The following is a 9,736-nucleotide window of genomic DNA, read 5'->3' on the forward strand; positions in this document are numbered from 1 at the left end:
AGCCTGCTCTGGCACAGCTAATGCCGCAAAGAATAAATCGCCAGGAACTTGGCTGGTCCTTAATTCCTCTGGTTTCGTGCCACTGTGTTCCAAGACTAAATTCATCCAGATAACTTGAATATCCGGCTTATCCTTATCCTAGTTTCGTTCAACAGGCCCCCGGTCTGGCTGTCAACGAGAGTTGCAGAACAACACCGGCCAAAACACTAACAGAAATTCTTTGCAGAATGGAATTTCAAAAGTGAAAAGATGGCATATCATTGTGTCAGAAAGAGTTATTTAACTTAGCATGTTTCCTTAGTATCTATTGTTACACTCAATATTTACTATTGGACCTTTAGCATAACAGTCTTTCCTCTTTGTGTTTTGTTGCAACAGCATCATTCAGTTGAAACCTCCGAGCAGCATGACCGCCTGCCTCAGCAGCGTCCCCAGCTTAATGTGCCCCGCAGTGCGGTAGATGAAACGTAGGGCTGTCGCAAACGGGCCATCGAGAGCCTGGTGAAAAAGCTGAAGGAGAAAAGGAAGAGCTGGAACTCGCTCATCCCGGCCATCACCACCATGTGTCCATCCCAGCAAGTGTGTCACCCTCCAGGACCGGACGACGGCTGGCAGGTCCGTGCACCTCTGCAATGCAGGTGGCTAACCTGGTAGCTGGTGCGAGATCATTCATCCTTCAGCTTACATCACAAATAATTTAAGAGATTATGAATAGATCGGAGGGGGGAAGGTGTAAGTCTAAATCCCATTTCGCGGTCCTTACCTCTAACCCCTTCTCCCCTTACCCTACCCCTTGGCCCTTGAACCAAGGGGTAATGGGTAGGGTTGAAAACATCCCCTATAAATGGACACCACTTGGTGACATCAAGCCAGACAGTATGGATGACAAACTTCTTAGATGCCTGTCTCGTTCTGTTGAATTGTGTGGGTTTTGGACAACAGTGTCATATGCAGTTATCTATTTATATATTTATAGGTTTTTTAAATGGTCACTTTGGTGGTACATACCAGATGTTCTTATCGTGTAGTATTAGGGCTGTTTCAATACATTGTTATGCACCTGTTATCAGTGTAACATAATTACACATGTAACACATGTGTGTGTGTATATCTGTTTTAGTTATCACCGTTTGAATGTCCTTGATGTTTCAGAAAAACATTTGTTAACAAAAATCTGTCTGTTAATTGCCATAATTAAACATAACAGGCAAAAACATTTACATAAAATGATGTTACAAGAACCATTATCACCTATTAAGAACCATAACTAACAACAACTACACCAAGAACCACGCATTCACACCCACACATAAAAAGGCACTCAATGTGTAAAACAAAAACAAACACACAGAACTCAAACAACAAATTAACTACACTCTTCTGATACTCCCTACCCGTCTGAAGCTGTTTGGCCAGTAAACCCCCCCTCATTCATAAGTTCCCAGGTCAAAACCCACACAATATACAAGTCCATGAACATGAATTAATTACACAATATTACAATAATACAGTACCAATGCAATAATGACTGGGTACAACATGAAGATAATGTTAGGAAACGATGGTTAAAGTCTTGATTCGAAACAGGGTTTGTTGTAGTATGCAGTGTCCTGATTGGTGGAAAATGCTTGCAGAAAGAAAGGCCTGGTGTCAGGGAAAAATGGCCACTTTCAAGAAGGCTGAGGCAAAATGTTGGACTGTGGAAAACAGCAGCTTTAATATGAATGGACTGAATAACCAAACCTGGTTCAAAACAACAATAAACAAACCAGCGTCATCATCAATATAAAGAACGTGAACAATTGGGTCATTAAGTACACATGCATTCTATTTTTGGTCTTCAAAAATCCATAGATTTATCTCTCAGCGAAGAGGGATTTTTCTTTAGCCAAAAGCAGTTAAGGTTTATAAAGATTTTTCCAATTCACGATTCCCTGCAAAGTAAATAAACAGTTGGACTACAACCGACAGCTTTTGTTTTAGCGTGTTTTAAACATTTGCTATTTACAGAGTAAGCGGTTTTTGTCGAAACGCGTGGTGGACTAGGTGACTGTGCAAACAAGCAGATTGAAATATTGCTTCCCTTCATAGTTATGCTTGTATACAGTAAGTGGATATTATTAGTTGCCTATTGACTTTTTACTCAAATGTTTTATTGTAGCCTACATGCATTAACGGCCCCTAGCATTAGTTTCCTCTGTGCCAGCACGGTATCCTCTCTGGATCGTTCCCAGTAATGTACGGTGGGTTGTGTACGCACACCTCTTGGCTCAGCTGTGTGTGTGAGCACGGGCCTGGCTTACAGAATCCAGGGGGCAAGTACAGGTGTCTGATTTGTCTCTAAGCCGGTTTAGAAGTTACCTGCTAAGTAAATTGGCGTTGATTGCTGAAAGACCAGAACGATACTATGGGGTCTGTCACAGTTCAATGTTGAAGTTGATAGTTATTCGATGAGAGCGCGAGCAGGACTGAAAGCTTTGGCGGGGCATAGATGTTCCCAGGCCGCCGGTAATGTGCTGTTAGCCTGTTAGAATTTGTGCTCAGTAGATGTGATAATGTAGAGCGAGTCAGTCATTCAATTGCAAATGACACCCCTAACACTCTCAGGTCCTGCATCAACCCTGTCAGATTTTAATTTCTAAAAGTAATTTGTTATTATAATGTTAATATTTGTGTGCTTGTGTTCTACCCAATGCTGTTATTACACGGCCGCCTAATTACTATTTATTTAATACGCACGTGTGACAATAATATAGAAAAATAAACAGTCCTTGATGTGCTGCTGGGTCCGGATTGCTCCCTCGGGACACACAATAATCAACTGAATCCCCTCTCAAAACCGTCCGTGCGTTGGCTAAATCTGATGCAACCAAAATGTGACCATGTCAGCACTTTACCCTCAGCTCAACTACTCCAAAGAGACCTGGACGCACACAATCTATCAATTATTTAGTATCACATCGACTCCAACAGAAACTGTGACAATCAAATGTCTGTTCTGTTTCTGTCTGCGTCTTCCGAGTTTGCAACTGGCACCAGATGGGAACGCCAAAAATACCACCACTGGTGCTCTAATGCCCATGAATTTATTTATCTTGCCCCCGAAATTTTAGATCAGCTCCCACACTGTAAGGGTGTTTTTTTCCTTTGGCACATTCTTCACCCCTTCCACCAAGTTTCATGAAATCAGTAGTTTGTTTCGTAATCCTTTTACAGACGAACACAAACCAACCAACTAGTAATAAAAAACTGATCTCCTAAGTAGAAAATCCGTGGCCATTATTCAGTATATATTGTTCTGGCAATTTCCGAAGGAAGATCAAAACATCAAATACCTATTGAAGCCTCTGCTCCGCTCGGTAGTTTTTGTGTAAATGTTGAATTAAGGTTAGTTGGCCTCTGGAACAAATCTGTCATTCAGACAGCAGGCAAGAAACAGTAGACACGCTAATATCAAAGGAAAATATACTTTCCACTGACTAGGATAAGAGTGAAAAAAAAACATGTTTTATGTTTGCCGCCACTAAGGTTGGCATAGGGAACCCTGTGTTACCGAATCACACATATAACATGTGGAGTCCCTGCGAGACACAATAGAGCTTGGATGTTAGTAGCTTAAAAGAACAAGATTCGTGAGCATGACAAGGGTATAATGATGCTCTGCCTCTCTCCTCAGTGGCAGGAAGGACAGGTTTTCCCACAAGTCATTTATGCACGCTGTGGCGTCTGGCTGCTGCCCCACAAAAATGAACTCAAGCTTTCAAAATTCTGCCAATACGCCTTTGCCGATATATACAATGTTGTCACCCCCTACCATTATGAGAGGTTTGGTCCCGGTCATCGGTAGGTCAGACCTACTTTCTTCACAGTTTTCACAATCTCGTGCACAAAGTGTCTCAGTTTTATCACGCGAATAATTAATGCATAGTTCAACAAACGCTTATTATCTCACTCTTGTTGTAGTGATGTTCTGACTGATGCTTATTTTCTGTATTGAGTTATTGAAGTATGCTGCTCATGTTCTTTTGTGTCTTCTCGACAGTTGGCTCGCGCCTCAAAATACATGTAGTTCCATCTCCCTGCCCACATCATATTTAAAAAGATATGCAACTTCGCCTTTCTTGCTTTCCTGCCCTCCAACCTACTACCACGCTGCACTGCCATAAGAGAAGGCGCTCAGACCTAGTGCCGAGAATATTGAGTCTGACTACTGGCGTGGTGGTCGTGTTTCAACCAGAGAAATGCGCCCTGCACTCAATTGGTAGACCTACAACCAATCAGACAGCCTCAACGATTGATGTGATGATATCGGCAAAACTTCTTTCTGATCGCAAAGCCTTGCATTGCGTGCTTTCTCTGTGTTTTTAAAATAATCGCCCTGTTGTATTCTGTCTATAACAGACACACGGCGGAGTCACACAACTCCAATTCTCCAGCGGCAGGTCGTCTTTGTTGTAAACACAATTCCACCCCACGTATTTTTGGTGACGTGGTTGATTCTCCACATTGTATTACAGCCCCTACGAGCCATGACAATTTGATTGCCAAACAGCTCTGGTAGAATGCTAGTTGCGTCCACAAGCAAGTCAAGGTCCAGCCAAACTTCCCAACGCTCAATGTTGTGAGGCGGACTGCTATTTCCGTCTGGGTATCAGCTACTCCAACTTGCACTACACGATGAAACTTAGCGTTTAACTATATCTTTTACATCTACTGTGACTGGCCTTATTTGGATAAGCATGTGAGTCAATGTGAACTGAAGGTTTTCATAAACATAAAGAACAGTAGACAACGTTAAAATAGTATTATGCCATAATGAAGTAACATGTACATTAAGTTGAATAAATAATAGTTTTTTTTGTTTTTTCCACAGCAAAAACAAACTTTATTGACAACATGTTTTTGTGGGTAGTTTGGCTTAGCAATAACCCGCAAACTTATGTATGCACTTGCAAAGTTCGAGTTTGAAATACAGAGAAAGTTCCTCGTAGTCTGTGGACAAGCAAAATCCACTTTGAGAGGGACTGTGATCGCGTGTTGTCCCTCCACGGCTCCCCCAAGAAGATTGCCCTCTCTGTGTGGGGTGGCCGCTCTGTCGCACGCTACTTATGTTTATACCATTTTCTTTGCCTCTCCCAGTGTTTTTGTTCCAGTCCGCGCTGACTGTAATAACTGACGGTGTTGGAATTGACGCCGTGGACCTTCCGCTAGTCCTTCTAAAACAGAACATCACACACGTTACAACCAGCCTGGTATGGTATTAGGATGTGTAGTACTGTATTCCACTCCAATCTGGCGGTTTATTAATACCGATACTTATAGATACTCTACAGCGATTCTACCTGTTATAATTTGGTGCAAAAAATCGACACATAAAATGAACACGTTTGTTCATTGAATTCACATAATACCAATACCGTACTCCATCCTGCAGTTTCATTACACAGTAAGTGTCACACGCAGTGTATTTTTTTTGTTTATTTTTATTTAATAAGTAAAAAAAACAACAAGAATGGCAACATTATGGCCCAGGAAGACAATTAAGGAGGAAAAACTATTATTCTTATTACCATAGGACCTATGTTTAATCTCACGCCAATCAATTCCAAAATATTGCCTGTTATATTTAATTGCCGCATGAATAGCTGTGGCTCGTGGGGTTTATCTAAGGCCCACATTTGGTCATGGTCGCGGATTAAACAAGTCCTCCTTGCCCGTACCTGAAGTTGTCTGCATTTGGCTTGCTGTCTTAGATATCTCCTCTTGCACAACTGCGTATACGATTCGGATGTTTCATACTCGCAAGTGTTTTAAAAGCGCCGATGTTGTGGTATTGTTTAGGTTTCCGTGCCGGCCATGAAAATCTGCATTGCAAATTGTACTGTATCAGCTCGACTTGATCCTTCTTTTTGACGTGAAAGAAACTCCAAACAAACATTTTGTTTGCATCCACGAGGTCCATTTTCACTTTCTGCAGCACCGCCTGCAATGAAGTCCCTCAGTAAACACTTCCCCGTCATCAAGTCCGTGCGTCATAGTTCGACACGTAGCCCCAGTGCAAGTGTAGGTGTTTGATTATGTGGAAAAATTCTAATGTTGGTAGGAAACCACCACCTCAAAAAGAGCCCTAATTACAGGCCGAAAGTTATTTGTGCAATCCCTGGTATACTGTATACTATATATAATATAGGGTTAGATTGCCATCATCTACTTGGCGTGCCGTGTGGTAACGCAGCTCTGGACAGAGCAGTAAGCACTGTGATCGGCGTTTTATGTCTCTGTTCCGACAACCACCGTGGACAGTTTGTCTGTACGTACGTCCCATTGCGTGAAGCCATATCTCGGACACCCTGAAGGAACTATCTGTCAAATTGGATGGACTGAATTAGATTTCGAAGGATGATGTCAACTGGACCTCAAAAACGCTTTGTTGGCCATAATTCAGAATTCCTACGCTTATAATACAGGATTATATGATAGTAGTGGCATTATACCCAAGGTCACTTCACTGTTACATCGTAATGTTCTGTAAGGCTGCAACTGCTCCTGAGTCTATCTATGCACTCATAAACACACGAGCATGTTTTAGGAACCAAACTATTTAGGACCAACAGCTGAGACAACCTTAGTTTCAAGTGCTGTGTTGATCTGTACACAACATTGAATGTATGGTACTGTAGTAATATACATGTTCTTTGAAAGACAATTTATTCATATTGTCAGTGGATTACAGAAGAAAATGTTTGGGTATACATCACTTCACATGTAAATAGATTATCATGAGGGTTCATTTCTATATGTGTTGGCTAAAGGAATGTGTAGTTTGCATGTACTGCTTTTTTGAACGAGTTTCTGCAAAAAAAAGGACTGAAAGGTCTAAAAATGTCATGCCACAGAATCAGTCAGTTCAGAACCAAAATGAACCCGGACTTTTTAGGTCTAGTTATTATGAGCTTGAATCTCAATAACCAGTAATGCTTTGCTTTTTGTTTGATGTTTATTGCCTGAACACCAATGATAGTTTTATGATGTCCACCCATGATATTTGTTTTTCAATCTTTCTGATGCCACTGATTTTTTTTTCATACACTCTATGTCCCACAAATTTACTGCATAGCATATTCATTGTTCCTCTTGGCCTCCTGCAGCACCCAGGTGGCCTGATCAAGAGGAATACATTCATGCCTGTTATCAGATGGACCTCCCACCGGGGCACTGCCCTGTCTGACCACCAAGTCGTACCCTGGCTGTCCTCCCCAGACCACTAATGGCCAGACATTGCCTCCCCCACAGTTGTCCTCTGAGCCCCATTACCCCCACTTTCACCAATCACTAACCTGCCTGTGCTCACAACCCCAAGTCATGCTTTAAATTACTCTATTCTATGCTGTAATCGTGTACTATCACCCCGTCCGACCTGGTTCCGACCAACATCCCTCGCCTGGTGCTTGAATCACAAAGCTCTAGATGTACAGGTGAAACTAGGACATAGACACGTCTGCCAGTAAGGGTGCAGGGAAACCAACAGACCTTGTGGGAGGCGTTAGAGCAGGGTCAGATTATAGCCTCACTTTGCCACATTCTACATCACTAACGGTGACAATCTTCACAAACTGAGGTAAAAGCAGTCATAAAAACACTAAACTTCAAACCACAAGACGTCCATTATAAGTACCACACACACTAAGTAGCTGAACCAGAGACTTTTAAGAAGTCTTTTTTCTCACAGCACAGGTCCGGCTGCCCATCAGAGACCTCTTTATGTCAGCATCCTCTTAATAGCCGACAGTCTATGGTCAGCACACAGACCGACTGTGGGCTGTGTTTTCGTTGATTTTCACTTATTTATGTGCGAAGATTACTAAGATTTAATAAAACACACAACCTGCCAATGCAACAGAATTAGTAAGTTTTTATTTGCAATAAGCAGGTGAAGGTGAGTTCCAACTGCATTCGAGATCGTTCCTACAGACGTTAGACAAACACACGTACTAGGGCTGTCCACTTGTGATCGGATCACTCAAGATGGATGGTAAACCCAGGTCGGAACAGGCCCACTCATATCAGCACTTGCTTATTATGGTTGATCTATGTGCATTATTTTGTCTAAGTAGCAGATAAATACTATGTATGAGCTAGGAGGAGCGAACACTGCTAACAGCTGCAGCTACTTTGTTGAATGTGGACTCTCAAACGCAGGTTAAAAGTAAAAGTCAGCCTGGATGTGTTCCCTTTTCTCCTTACAGTGTCGGCTGTCTCCTGTCTATGCTACCCCTGCAGGGCGTCACGGTGCCGCCGTTCTCCAACCTGCATCTCCACAAGCTCAAATTATGACCCCGGCACCACGCCTCCGACCCCAACCCAAAAACCCCACCTCAGCAACAGGCGCCCAGCAACCCCCCACCCACAACAACCCTCCCTACCTCCTTCTCACTCGCATGGACAGAACGGATACAGCAGAATAAACAGTCTCGAGTCCAGGCTGCCTCTCCACAGTGAGTTACACAAACACACTTCATGTTGGTTTTTATTTACAGTGTCAATATAACAGAGTTTATCTCAGGACACTTTCAGATAGAGTAGTTCTAGACCACACTTACAACCCAATTCACAAAGACACAACATTCCCCCTGGGTAAAGCATGTTGGTGTGACAGTGGCATCCTTTAAACAGCGGAGACCTTGACATAACTGACTCTTGTGGGCGGCCATCTGACGCTGCTGCCAGTTTTGGGCAGGGGTGGGGGGTGACACACACACACCACACACACACACCACACACACACCACAACACACATACACAGACAATCATACAGAATAGATTTATAATGATTATAGCATTTGGCATGATGAACTATGACTAGTAATAATATAGTAGTAGTAGTGCAGGGCGTCAGCAGCCACCGGCAGCAGCTGCAAACTCAATCCAGTGCACCACATCCAAGGACATCTGTGAGGTAACAAAAAGCAAAGGACTTCGGGAAGAGGCTAAGTTAGTAACACACATTAATGGGACATGACTGCACCAGATAGAGGAAGAAGAGAGAGGGCTCACTGTGTCATAGAACGTCTGTCGGCAGTCTAAACCAAAGCAGCATAACTAAGAGCTGTGTCATATCTTTAGATAATGCTTTGGAGGTGCTTGGGCTGAGTACAATATTTATAATAAGTTTTGTCTGAGTTTAGCTTTGAAAATGGAGGCATCCAGGATATTTGATGTCCTGGGCATGCTTGAAGTTGAACTAAGTATTGGTTCTTCTCTGATCGATCATAAAATTGGGTATCATCTCATCAGTCACGTTAATAAGTTCGTCAAATATTCCTAGAGGCAGCATATGCAAGCTAAATAGATTAGGTCAAGCACCACGCCTTGTGGAACACCATGTCTTTAACGTGCATTTGATTGATCGTTAATAAAGATAATAAAATTTGTTTATTAATCCCCAATGGGGAAATTACTGCCTACACTCTGTCTACACTACACACAGGCGTGAAATCACACACCATGCTCAGGACCTCTACATGCCTATACATGGAGAGATGTCAGAGTGAGTGGGCTGCCAGCTGAACCAGCGCCCTGAGCGGTTGGGGTACGGCGCCTTGCTCAAGGGCACCTAGCAGTGCCCAGGAGGTGAACTGGCATCTCTCCACCACCAATCCACGCTTCCCAACTTTTGGTCCATACGGGGATTTGAACCAGTGACCTCCGTTTCCCAACCCAACTCCCTATGGACTGA

This window comes from Etheostoma spectabile, chromosome 14 (assembly GCF_008692095.1).
Source record: "Etheostoma spectabile isolate EspeVRDwgs_2016 chromosome 14, UIUC_Espe_1.0, whole genome shotgun sequence".
NCBI classification, from domain to species: domain Eukaryota; kingdom Metazoa; phylum Chordata; class Actinopteri; order Perciformes; family Percidae; genus Etheostoma; species Etheostoma spectabile.